Genomic DNA, 14,175 nt, shown 5'->3' on the forward strand with positions numbered 1-14,175 from the left:
GGCATCTTCTTTCTATACACAGACATCAATACCTGGAGAGAAGCACTTAGGTATGTCCTTCTCTACCTACTTAACACACCTGTCATCTCTTCCATGAACGTGTCCACAGTAACAGTTCAAGTTGGCTAACATTCCATGAAATACCACCATTCTTTGAAAGATAAACCATCCACATGCAGTGGCAGATGACAAGTAAGGTTCTGTCGCTTTCATGTGGGGTCTCAGCATTTTAGAAACCTATTTACAAGTGATTCTTACTCCGGGGAGAAGCTAATTGATGCCAATGCAGAGATAAAAATACTCAAAGACACAGGAACACAGATGTTATCACAATGAAATGTTATTTTGCTTTAATTAAATAACCTTGGGATTGAAACAGGTAAAATATTATTTGCATTTCACTTTGAAGGAAAAGCGGGGAAAGATAAAGGCACAGCTAACTACCAGGAAACGAAACGGACTGAGATAGGCAAGATATTTGACTAAAGTCACCTGAATTCCTGATGCCACTTGCTTTTACAGCCAAGAATGGACAATTAAGAGCAATTTGCAACCACACTCCCTTCTCAGGGGACCACGTAGGGTAAGAGGATGTTCCGAAATGAGCGACACTAGTCTTAATCAGGGGACACCGCATTCAGAAAGGTTAATGAGATGCAATAGCCAGAGAATCCGTGCAAAAAGAGAGAAGAGGTTCAAAATACTAAACAATTTCCACTTTGTTCTCATTTGCTCCAATTAAGAGGTGGTGAAGCAGCTTTATTGTATTCCACACATTCCCTACTCTTTAGAGCAGATATAACTGTTTGAGAAGAAAAAAATAGAGGTATGGGGAGGGGGAAGTGTACTATTAAGTTATCACGAAAGTCCGGATTACACCCCCACCTCCCCAGCCCCCAGTCTCTGAGCAGACACACTTTGCCTCTAACTCAGAGCCTCTGCCAGGCGCTTTTCTGATTAATGTTTTTCCTCAAATTTAGAGAGTACTGCAATGCAAGCAGGAGAAAGCTGGGATTATGTTTTTTCCAGATTTCTTATATTCAGAATTCCCTGTGAAAATGTTAGATAAACAAGAGAGGTATAAAAATGGTAAGAGGAATGGGGGGATGGTTATACAAATGGAAATAACCTCCTTGGCATAAAAATAGCCCCCAAATGCCACACACTGAGTTCTTCTGAGCATTCCAGTCTCTAGAAATGCGCGTATAAACTGCATATGATTTCCGAAAACAAACAGGAAAACACAAACATTGCAAGACAAGGACTGAGATACGAGGAGTCCCATGACTTACCTTCTTTATGGATCCTCAAAGTTCACCAAGGGAAATTGACAATCCTCTAGCTTGCCGTGCACTACTCTATTTTCTTTTCTTCTTTTTATTTTTTTTAAGTCATATCGGAGAAAAAGCATCAGTTTTCAAAGGTTCCATGTATCTGATCTTCCAGCACCAGCAAAAACGTGTCCAAGAGACTCCGCCAAAAAGTAAGCCAAAAACTCATCAAAGGCAAAAGCAGAAGGGGGAGTGGGGAAGCAAGGAGGTGGCGAAAGGCAGGGGGTGGGGGCTACTGACTGTGAGCCCAAGTGCCCAGAGAATTATTGTCACGCTGTTGAAATCTCCTACTGTACGAAATACCTGATTTGGTTGCCACACTAACACACACACACACACGGACACTCACACATTCTCTTTCATGCAAAAGCAGGCACCCACACTCACAAACACACACAAACACACGCACGCACTCACACAAGCCAGTGTAATGAAAACTGTCAGTAGTAACCTCCAAGAGCTGCTGTGTGCTGCAGATGGTACGGCTCACTGTTACCTTCCCAGATCTGTGAAGGATCAAATGAACATCCAAAATCAGGGGGCCCCCAGGACTAGGTAGATTCCAGATCCCTCTCCCCCAGGCAGATGCATCAAGCCAGGAGCAGGTCAATCAGCAGAGGTGTCTGCTTGCAGGGTGCCCCGGTTTATGGCAAGGTTATTAATCTTGATGTGCTGCATCCCCCACCCCCAACATTCGGCAGCCTGCATTGAGATGATTGCCAGAGCTGTGTCTGTCCCTGTTCTACTGCATTTGCTCAGCCCTCTGATGCTGCAAGTGAGACACGGTGGAGGCAAGAATACTAATAAGGTGGTTAGCTACAGTTTCTTCAAGGCAGTCGGCATGCAGTACAGTAAATGTGTACTTCCCAGTGCTCCGTGTGTGAGCCTGCGTGTCTGCAGGGAGGGCAGTGAATCCATCTCCGGCCAGAAGACGAAATGGTTTGTATCCTGCCTGGGAGAACTATATCATCATCGGAATCATCACTGTCCTGCAACGGCGTTGTCTATGACAGTATTTTGCTTGGGATAAAGAAGGGGGTTTAATGGTTTAGAAGCCTAGAGCTGGCATTTAGAAAGTGAAAAAAAAAAAAAAAAAACTGTCTGGGGAGACAAATTAGCTTTATAAATAGGATCCAAGGAGACTGAGGCAAAATTTTAACATGCAGCTTCCCTGGCTGTTAAATGGAAATACAAAGCAATTTCAAAAACCGGCTCCAGACTATAAATCTTGGAGCTGGCAACAAGTATCTAAATTTGACTGATGGGACTGTAGATAAATGGATTCCTGGTAATATAAAAAGTTTGCTCATGCTTTCTGCTTCTTAGCCATGGATCTGATGTGTACAGAAATTTAGGCACAGTTCATTCATTTTTAAACATGAATTTTGACTTGACACCTGCACTGTTTGACTTTAATGTACATTTTAAACCACATAGCTATCAAATTATAGAGAACATCTGTGTGGGACAGCATCACTAGAGGGACTGGTTGACAATTGTCCTTCATAAGCATTATAATACATAACATTTTAACCCGAAACAAGCTTAAAGTTTTCAGAAAAACAGTACACATCTCTTTTAGTACCAAGCAATGAAATTAAAATACATATGTAAGATGCTAAAAATTAGCCTCCAGAGTGCTAAATTTTCTGCTTCTATAATTCAGTTTCATATTAAAATACCTTTTCTTTAGTTCAAGACAGTCACTATGTAATTTAAGTTGAAATAAATTGGTATTATCTGGAAAAGTGTTGGACAGTTGGAGAAGGCAGATAAAGGGGAATTATAGAGCAGTGTAATACCAGATATTGCCAGCAGATGTCACAAAAGAAAACGCAGGTTAAATAATTCTTCCAAGAACAGCAAGCATTTAATCTGATTTAGTAAACACAGCTCTTAATAAAATTGATGGGACTAATAAAAAATACTGAACTTTTATAAAATCTTAAGGTGCAAATAAGAACTTAGAGAATAACTTGCCCTTTATATTTTTCCAAATGTCCCTCTCAAATCACCATTTCTCATAACTCTGGCAGACTTTCTATTATTAATATTGGCAAAAATACTATGCCATTAACTAAGATTCGATTTGCATATAATAGTATTTCTATCAGTGATTTTCTTTTGTTCTATAAAATATATCATTCAATACACTGTATGTAATATAGCAGCTACTAGATTAAACTAGAAAACAGTTTGTAAATTGGATGAATAAAATTACTCTCTAAAACTTAGTTTGAAAGAATTATTCATGTTTAGGAGTCAAACATTAATAAAAAGTGACACATACATAGAATGTACAAAGAATTTTCGTTAGTCTTCATCAATTCGATTTATGTTAATGTGTGAAATGTTTAAAAGAATCTAGCATATCATCTTAGCCTTCATTTACTTAAATATAACTCGTGGGTACACACCAACTCACAGCACTAATTGGCAAAACTATCAGTAAAATATAGTGTTAAAAATTGTACTTTGGAATTCAGATAGATCTACGTTCAAATTTTAGTTTTTCCTTATATAGGGTGGTTAGTTTCTACAAGTCATACATCTTTTTCTTTTGCTGGAATGGGGGTATGCTTTGTCTCTCTCTCTCTCTCTCTCTCTCTCTCTCTCTCTCTCTCTTCAAATTTTTTACTGTCACTTGAAAGCAGGACACTAATATGTACCTAGTAGAATTATTGTGAGGACTAGAATTAATTAATATTTATTATGTGCTTACCATGTCTCCTGACACATAATAAGTGATCTATCAGTGCCATATATATCTTATAAAGTAGATATTTGATTTTTACTATGTTAGTCTGGCTTTGTGGACCACCAAATAAAAGAGGATGAATCATTTACTCAATCCTTTTGGTGATGAAGATGTATTTTTAAATTTGCTTTATTTTATTTTTTAGAGATGAAGTCTTGCTTTGTCGCCCAGGCTGGAGTGCCAGTAGTGTGATTGTGGTTCACTGTAGCCTCCGCCTCCCGGGTTCCAGAGATTCTCCTGCCTCAGCCTCCCAGGTAGCTGGAATTACAGGCACATACCACCATGCCTGGCTGATTTTTGTATTTTTAGTAGAGATAAGGTTTCACCATGTTGGCCATGCTGGTCTCGAACCCCTGACCTCAGGTAATCCACCCACTTCAGTCTCCCAAAGTGCTAGGGTTACAGGCTCGATCCATCGCCCCCAGCCTTTAAATTTATTTTTACAAAGAGTTGGTTCAATCTTGTTTTTGTAAACCTATAGTTATATACCATTTGACCACTCTTAATTTAAAAGTTTGTTATATGCATCCTAGGAAGCCCTCTGTGTCCATTGTCCCACATGCATAAAATATTTTTTAAATAACAATGAAATAATAAAAAGAACACAAATTTTAAAGAGCAATATAGCAAATATTTACATTGAATTAGGCATTTTAAGTTACCTAGAGATTACTTATGAAGGATGTACATAAGTTATATGCAAATACTACCGCATTTAAAATAAGATATTTGAGCAATCATGGATTTTGATATACAGAGGAGGCGTCCTGGAACCAATCCCCATGAATATCTAGGGATGACTGTATATGCATTTTGCTTTATATGTGTATCCTAAGACTCAATAGAAAGAGAAATCACTTTCTTAACTGTCTGATATCTTGACTCAAACAGGGTAGTTGGAAAGAAATCTAATGGCAACTCACTGCTTCCTCATCAAGACTTGTTTGAAGCCAATAGTGTCACCAAGCACTAAAGTGTTGGTACTTAAAAAAGTACTATGTGCTTCTGCTTAGGTTCCCCCAAATTTATATGTTGAAGCCCTAATCTCCAGTGCTATGATATTTGGAAGTGGGAATCAATGAGATTCAAGACAAACTATTCCAAAATATGGCACCTTGACATTTAAGAAAATGACAGAAACAGAAAGGTCACTCTCACTTTCCTCTTCCCTTCTCCCCTGAAACTGGCGGTAAAATCTAGCTAGTCTTACCCAAAAGTAGGTCATAAAACCTTCATTCCAGCAGGCCCCTCCCTATAAGCTGAGAAAAGAGAAATTCTGAGAAACTCTTGTCCTTGTAAACACAGAGATGCCAAGAAGAATCTGAACAAACGGGTCTCACAAGTTCTTTCCACTTTATTACCTTTAAATCTAAGCCTTTTTCTCCAGTCATTCTTCTATATGACTATATACCAATCATAAAACATAAACATAAATATACACAAATTTCCCTGTCTATTTGGGTCTTCATTTCTAAAGGATCCCATGTCACCTGAAACGTATTTAATACATTTATATGTTTTCATCTTGTTCATGTGTTGTTTGATATAGGGACCTCAGTCATAAACTTTGTGATGAGTGAGGAAAAAATATTATTTCCTTCCCTCCAAGGGTCTTTGGGAGTTAATTAGGTCATGAGAGTAGAGCCCTTTCAAGTAGGATTAGTGCCTCTTACTAAGGCATGTGGGAGAGAAAATATCTCTCTCTGCCATGTTAGAATGCAACACGAAGGTATCTGTTCAACCAGGGAGAGAACCTTCACCAGAAGCCAGATCAGCAGGTGATACCTTGATCTTTGAATTTCCAGGCTCCAGAACTATGAAAAATAAATTTCTGCTCTTTAAGCTGCCCAGCTAAGATACAAGGTTAAAAAGAAAAAGAAAATAGTTACAGTTTCTTAATCAGAAATTGAATAACAGACTACAGCAGATTATCATTTTTAAATGGAGGCTTGGATATTGAATTTTTTGGCTACTGATCATTGGACAATTATTAGCAATACGGTAAGTACTTTTTGAGGGAAAGGAATACCAAGAAGGTGGCTACAGGGCATCAGTTATAAGTAAATTCCTTCTGGGTCTCTTGAAGAATTGTGTTAGACTAAAAATGTGTGTTATAAGCAGTAAGCCTATTGTTCTTCATCCACCATCCTAAAACACCAGGGTGGGTTGAATGATCTGTATATTAAAGTTGAAGAAAGGTGTATTTGACAATAGATTGCTATGTAAGATTCAATACACCTCCTCCCTCATTCCAGGAAAGCTTAGTGTCATCAGAAGTCCTCTAGGTATATTATGAAGATCAGACACATGGTAACATATTAATTTCAGAAAAGAAGAGCACTTGTGAGTTCCTTTCTTTCCCCATATGCAAAATATTAAAAATTAAAATAATTTTGAAAAATTAAAAAAATTTATTTTCTAGAAGATGTTAGTAATAGAAAACATCGACTTTGAAAAAAAAAAAAGGCCAGATAATCTGGAACTTTTGAACAGTATGTTTGAATTAAGGAAGAAGAAATGCATCTAAATCCACATTATTGAAATATTCTAAATTTGTCTGAGATAAAAAGTAATCACCTACTACAGAGAGCAGATAAATGTTTGACTTTAATATGAATATGCTTTATTTTGAGAGAGTTAATACTGAGTATGAAAGATCCCACCACCATCAATATGAGCATATTTCACTTCCAATTTATAAGTAAAAATTTCAATTTTGGAGTTTCTTTTAGCTTAGTTTACAATATGCCACTCACGTTTCTGCTTGCGACCTGCACCATGGACTAAGAAGCCTAAAACAGAAACTTGTTAGTATCTGCTCCCTTGTTGACTTATTGAAAAATCAGTTTGCCTGAAATTCAAGTTTTCTGAATTCATTTAATAGCCTAAAAGATTATATTCTATTATTTCTTCTCTTGAAATTGTCATTAATTACATATTGAATTAAACTTGGCTTTTTTATTTAAAGTGCTTTAACCAGTTACTGGGGGTTGGGCATTATTATATTCCTCAAATTATTTAGCCTTCCTATTTATATCTAGAAATTGTAAGCTTAGATAAGTCCAGCATAAATGCTAAGCTATTTGGATCAATTTCTCCATGAAGTTGGCCTTGAACTTTATAATTACTTTCTCTTATAAATCAAAAGAATATTTATTTAATCCATTTTCACTTAACATTTAGTATTTTATACGCATAATATACATCTTAAAAGAAATTTTTTTATGTCTTATGTCGTTTTTGTTTCCTAAAGAGAGCTTAACACAGGTCCCTCCAAGCCTCAGGTAACAGATAATTTTTTAGAGTAGTTACTAATAAAAAAACATGCTAGATATCATTCCATTTAGAAACTTTATACAGCATGTCATGGACTTTGGCTCTTCTTTCAACTTCACTCTCTTCAAGCTCTAAATGGACTAATAGTAGTCGGTGTGTAGATTGCCTGCAGTTGAAACCTGCTATTTCATTAGTTATTTGCCAATTCATAATAATTTTGTATTATTATTATAATATCTGTAAATCTATAGTGATTCTCTCTCTCTCTCATTCCTGATATTTGAAATCTGTACATTCTCTTTATCAGCCTGGCTAGAAATATATAAATTTTACAGTGAGTCAGATTTTTAATTGATTTTTCTGTTTTTATTTTCACTGACTTCTGCCTTTATTAATTTTTTTTCTTCTGCTTACTTTGGGTTCTATCTTCTCTTGTTTTTCTACATTCTTAAATATGGGGCCATTGATTTGAGATGTTTCTTTTCTAATGTAAGCTTTCACTGCAATAAATTTTCCTCTAAAAACTGTGTATGCTGCATTCCACAAATTCTTTTCTGTTGTGTTTTCATTTTCATTTGGTTCAAAATAGTTTTTAATTTTTCATTTGGTCTCTTCTTTATACCATGGTTTATTTATAAGTGTGTTATTTAATTTCCAAATATTTGGGAATTTTCCATATATCCTTCTGTTATGGATTTCTCATATTAATTCCATTGTGATCAGAGATTATTCTTTGTAGGAATTGAATTCTGTGAAATGTGTTAAGACTTGCTTTGTGACTCAAAATATGGCATAACTTGGTACATGTTACTGGGTAGTCTTAAAAATAAGTGCGTTCTACTGTGGTTAAGTGAAGCATTCTATAAATGTCAATTACAACAAGTTGGTGGGTAATGTGGTTTAGTTTCTCTATACTCTTAATAATTTTCTGTCAACTCATATTATCAAAATACTTCACCAAAATCATAGATTTATTAGTTTTACCTGGTTTTGCTTTGGAAATTTTGGAGCTCTGTTACTAGACACATACATGTTGAGAATTAAATACTCATTATTAAATAATATGAAATGACCCCCTTTTTCACTGGTAATTTTTTAAATAAAATGTACTTTATCTGGCATTGATACAACCACATCCATTTTTTTATTACTATAGCCTATCTCTTTTTACATCCTTTTACTTTCAACCTATGTGCATCTTTATTTAAAGTAAGTTTATTTTGATCAATGCATAGTTGTGTCTTACTTTTTTATACAATATTATATACCTAATACTTAATTAGGAATGATTAGATCATTTAAGTTTATTGTAATTACTGATAAAGCTGAGTTAGAATTTACTGGCTGGTCACTTCTACTTATGTGTTTGATCTGTTTTTTTGTTTCCATTTACTTATTTTTCTACTTTTGTTAATTTGCCTGGCAGCATCCTTTTTTTTGTTCTTTTTTAATTTATTTATTTTTCTGTTGAGACAGGTCTCACTCTGTCACCCATGCTGGAGTGCAGTGGTGTGATCTCAGCTCACTGCAACCTCCACCTCCTGAGTTCAAGGGATCCTTGTGCCTCAGCCACCCAAGTAGCTGGGATTACAGGCATGCACCACTAAGCCCAGCTAATTTTTGTATTTTTAGTAGAGATGAGATTTCACCATGTTGGCCAGGCTTGTCTCCAATGCCTGACCTCAAGGGATCCACCTGCCTCGCCCTCCCAAAGTTCCGGGATTACAGGCGTGAGTCACTGCACCCGGCCTATTCTTTTCTTTCTTTAGTGGGGAAGGTTGCTGTAGGATTTATACCATATACCTTTAAGTTATAGCCTCCCTTCCAGTAATATAATACCATTTTATGCAGACTACATAATACCATTTTATGTATACTACAGTATTTCCCCTCTTCTGGACTTGTATATTCTTATCATATGTCTTATTTCCACATTTGTTATGAACCCAGTAATATATTAAAATTATTTTTCTTTAATCAATTGACCTTTTAAGATGACTTAAAAATAAGAAAAAGAATTGATATTTACTGACATATCATAATTACAATTTCCTGTGCTCTTCATTCATATCTATACATATAGATTCCCATCTGTTAACATGTTTCTTCTGCCTGACGGACATCCTTGAACATACTTTGGAACACCCGGTGATGAATTTTTTCAGCTTTTGTGTGTCAAAAAGGATTTGGTCCATTGTCTTCTTGCTTTCATTATTAAAAAAGAAAGAAAGGAAGGTTTTGTTGTTATTGTTCCTCTGTACATGATGGTTCTTTTTACTCTGAGGATGTTTCCATTTTTTTTTTTTTTTACTCGGTATTTTTTTAAGTAATTTCATGATGAGGTTCTTTATTGTGGTTTTCTGCAGGTTTATATTATTTAGATTTCAATGAACTTCCTGAATCTTTGAGTTTATGATTTTTATCAACATTTTTAAAATTTAGAGATTATTTATTCGTATCATTTACCTGTCCCTATTCTCTCTTTTTGAAGACTGCAATTTACACGCATAGTAGGCAGCTTATCACTTAATGTTGTCTTACATCCCACCGATAACGTTTTCTCTTTTTCATGTTTTTCTGTGTTTAATTTTTGATATTTCTATTGCTAAATCTTCAAATATATATATTTTTGCTTCTGTAGTAACAAATATGCTATTAATTTTATTGTGTATATTTTAAATCTCAAATATTATAGTTTTCATCTACAGAGATTATTTTGGATCTTTTTGAAATCTTCCATTCCTCTCTTTAACTTGTTTATGTTTTCATTTACTTTCTTGAAAATACAGAACATATTTATAGTATATAATTTAATCTTCTTCTCTTCTAAACCTTTCATCTCCATTATTTCTCAAACGGTTGTAGTTAATTATCTTTCCCCATCACTGTGGGTTATAAATTACTATTTTCTAAGCATGTCTGATAATTCTGGTTGTATGTCAACAATTTTTAATTTTATGTTATTGGATGTTGATTTTTAAAATCTGATTCTTAGGGTTTGCTCTGGAACACAGTTATTTGGAAGATCTTCGAATTTAAGCTTTGTCAGGCAAGACCAGAGAAGCCTTAGTCTAAGGCTAATTGTTCTCCAGGACTGAGGCAATGCCCCACTGCGTGCTCTATCTGATGTTCATGTCTTATGAAGTTTTTCCCTATCTGACTGGTGGGAACATAAAATATTTCTGGCTCCTCGTGAGCTTTTAAAATTGTTCCCCTTGCTTTTTTGGGTAGTCATTTCCCTAGTGTTGGTAGTTTCCTCTCATTAGTCCTCTGATGAAGACTAATACGAACACTAATTCTGCAGATCATAAGAGCTTTCCCACTTCGCACTGTGCTCCTTTTTGGTAGTCTGCCCTATGAACTCTAGCTGGATTGTCCACAGCAGATTCCAGCCTCCGTTGCTTCCACTCAGGCAGACTCTAGGCCCTACCTAGGGTCCCCCTCCCTAAAGTACTACCTGGAAACTCTCTCCAGCAGTAGATTGGGACAATCACAGGGCTTACTTCCTTTGTTTCTCTACCCTCAGGGTTTACTATGCCATACTGACTTTTGTCCAGTGGAATTGCTCTTTTAAACACTTTGTCCAATTTGTTTTAGTTTTCTAAAGGGTAAGAATGGATCTGTTCCCTGTTTCTCTGGTTTGGCTGGAAACAGAAGTCTCTAGTTATACATTCAAACAAAAAATGATATCACAACCTATTTTATTGTTTGTTTATTTATTTATTTGTGAGACTGCATCTCACTCTGTCACCCAGGCTGGACACAGTGACAGGATCACGGTTCACTGCAGCCTCCACTTTCTGGGCTCAGGTGATACTCCCATCTCAACCTCCTGAGTAGCTTTGACTACAGGTGTGCACCACCACACCTGGCTAGTTTGTATATTTTTGGAGAGATAGGGTTTCACCATGTTGCCCAGGCTGATCTCTAACTCTTGGGCTCAAACAATCTGCCAGCCTTGGCCTCTCAAAGTGCTGGGATTACAGGCATGAACCACCGTGCCCAGCCTGGAATCTATTTTATACATGTTACTATTTGTTTAGCTAGGAGTACCGTGTTGAACCAAACACACCACAGTTTTACAATCATGTGGTATACACTGTAGTGGAGTCTTATAATTAATAAATCAGTTAAGCAAAGATGCATAAAAATACCTTAGAGTGTTTAACAGTTATGAAGAAAATAGAAGACGGTATATTATTGATAAGGTTTGGCTGTGTCCCCATCCAAATTTCAAATTGTAGTCCCATAATTCCCCACAGTCTTGGAAGGGAATAAAATCATGGTGGCAGGTCTTTTCCATGCTATCCTTGTGATAGTGGATAAGTCTCAAGAGATCTGATGGTTTTGTAAAGGGAAGTTCCCCTGCATATACTCTCTCTCTTGCCTGCCACCATGTAAGATGTGACTTTGCACCTAATTCACCTTCTGCTGTGATTGTGAGGCCTCCCCAGCCATGTGGCACTGTGAGTCAATTAAACCTCTTTCCCTTATAAATTACCCTGTCTGGGGTATGTCTTTATTAGCAATGTGAGAACAGACTAATACAGTGGTAGAGAACAGTGAAATATTAATTTTAGTTAGGCTGATTAACAAGTCTCTCAAGGGTTGGCATATGAATATCTAAATGATGAAGAATTAGCCATCCAAAGACCTAGGATAAGCATATTTCCAGCAGAGGGAGGTGCAAACACAAAGACCAAAGTGAAGTCAGAAACAAAGCTTTTCTCACCAAGGAGGAGGACTTGATGCTAGATAGTTGTCATTTATAAATTTCTGTCTCCATTATGTGGTATGGAGAGGCAAATAAAAGCTCAGTAACATGGTTTATTGTTAATCATAGATAAAAGTTCAAAGCAAACATTTTACACTATTGAGTTTACTTTTAATAACTCTAACAACTTAACATGATACTAGAAAACTAAATAAAGAGTTCAAGATCCTTCTCTATTGTAATCAGTCGGGGTAAACCAGTTTTTGTTTTGGTAACAACACCAGTAACAACAAAAAACCCAACCAATCAAAACAATGTCTTGTTAATGCAGATTCATCAGACATTAACCTCCATTGTAGGAGTTGTATCCAGTTGACAGCTGTATCCAGTTGACAGCTGATAAAAGGCCTCAATTCATTCTAGTTATCTAGGATCTTAACCTGACAAAACTTCATCTTGACTGATGCTTTCACAATCATTTTCAAATGGACAAGACTATATGGCAAGTAACACACTGTATACAAAGTTTTTAAAAATGATTCATATTACTTCCACTCATATTATTCTTATAAAAACAAACCAATATAGCACACCAAACTTTGAAAGTGTAGAGATGGCTGGGTGTGGTGATTCATGCCTGCAACCCCAACACTTTGGGAAGTCTAATTGAGTAGGGTGCTTGAACCCAGGAGTTTAAGGCCATCCTGGCTAACATGGTAAAATCCCATCTCTACAAAAAATACAAAGTTATCTAGGTATGGTGGTGGGAACCTGTGGTCCCAGCTAATTGGGGGTATAAGGTAGGATCACCTGAGCCTGGGAGGTCTAGGCTGTAGCGAGCCATGACCATGCCACTTCACTCCAACCTGGGCAGTACAGTGTGACCCTGTCTCAAAAATAAATAAATAAGAAGAAAAGAAGAAAGAGTAGGGAAGCACAATTGTACCACATTTGTGGAAAGCAAAAAGAAAACAGTATTTTATTATATTGCTAATGAAAGCCACACCCTCTACAAGGAATCTCCATATTCATGCCCCTAATAAAACTAGAAATTTTCTCTTATTTAACCAAATTCCACATGAAAGCACCATTCATGGAATAGAAGATCAAGTATTAGGCACACACTCACGTATATTCGAAATTTTCTTTACTGTCTTAGAATTCCAATCAGTAAAGTGGTCTACCAGTTGTTTTTTTTTTTTTTTTTTTCAATAAGAAAGAAAGAGAGTTTAAAAGTGGTAATTTACTCCAAAAAAGTTTCAGCAGCTTTGAGAACAAAGTTCTACATTTAAAAGCTATCTCTAACTTTGAGAAACAACCTTTACAAGAAGACAGTATTAAAAAGTTTCAGGATTCTGTCGAAAATTGAACTGCTTCCATGAGAATACCCATCTGAGAGAAAAGACAAAATGGACCTGGGGATTAATTAAACACTGAAATAGACAAAAAATTGTCATTTTTCCCTAGTACTGCCTCCAACTACTACAGTTCAGGGTAACCGCACATTTACTTCTCTTCAAGAATGAAAGAGAGAAAGAAAGAAATATATGTGCTTACATCCTGGAACCCAGCTATGATGTTAGGAGCTTTTATGGATGTAGATAATAGCATTTTTTAACTTTCCAGTGTTTTGGATTTTTAAATATGTATTCTTCCTAGGATGATGGTTATTTCTCATCTGGGAGAACCTTTCACTATTTACCCTCCTCACACCACTACAGGCCTTGGGTAGTTAGTTGTCTTCCATCAGCATTTTCTAGGTTGTAGACGGTAATATATGCTTTTCCTTGGCATTCTTTTTTTTTTTTTTTTTGAGATGGAGTTTCGCTCTTGTTACCCAGGCGAGAGTGCAATGGCGCGATCTCGGCTCACCGCAACCTCCTCCTCCTGGGTTCAGGCAATTCTCCTGCCTCAGCCTCCCGAGTAGCTGGGATTACAGGCACACGCCACCATGCCCAGCTAATTTTTTGTATTTTTAATAGAGACGGGGTTTCACCATGTTGACCAGGATGGTCTCGATCTCTTGACCTCGTGATCCACCCGCCTCGGCCTCCCAAAGTGCTGGGACTACAGGCTTGAGCCACCACGCCCGGCCG

The 14,175-nt window shown here is 36.6% G+C and overlaps 1 protein-coding gene and 1 long non-coding RNA gene across 45 annotated transcripts in view; one reads left to right on the forward strand and one right to left on the reverse strand.

The window, feature by feature from the left end:
• Positions 1 to 2,078, reverse strand: part of LRRC4C (leucine rich repeat containing 4C) — a 1,379,884-nt gene extending 1,377,806 nt beyond the window's left edge. For all 44 annotated transcript variants that reach the window (XR_013523383.1, XR_013523384.1, XR_013523385.1 and 41 more), the window contains exon 1: positions 1,293 to 2,078. The gene's annotated coding sequence lies outside the window, so the exon portion shown is untranslated. The remainder of the gene's footprint in view (positions 1 to 1,292) is intronic.
• LOC118145610 (uncharacterized) overlaps positions 1,168 to 14,175 on the forward strand; it is a 31,091-nt gene continuing 18,083 nt past the window's right edge. Inside the window, exon 1 of the long non-coding RNA XR_004730897.3 lies at positions 1,168 to 1,483. This is a non-coding gene — a long non-coding RNA (uncharacterized LOC118145610). The remainder of the gene's footprint in view (positions 1,484 to 14,175) is intronic.

The sequence above is a fragment of the Callithrix jacchus genome, chromosome 10, assembly GCF_049354715.1.
Source record: "Callithrix jacchus isolate 240 chromosome 10, calJac240_pri, whole genome shotgun sequence".
In the NCBI taxonomy this organism is placed as follows: domain Eukaryota; kingdom Metazoa; phylum Chordata; class Mammalia; order Primates; family Cebidae; genus Callithrix; species Callithrix jacchus.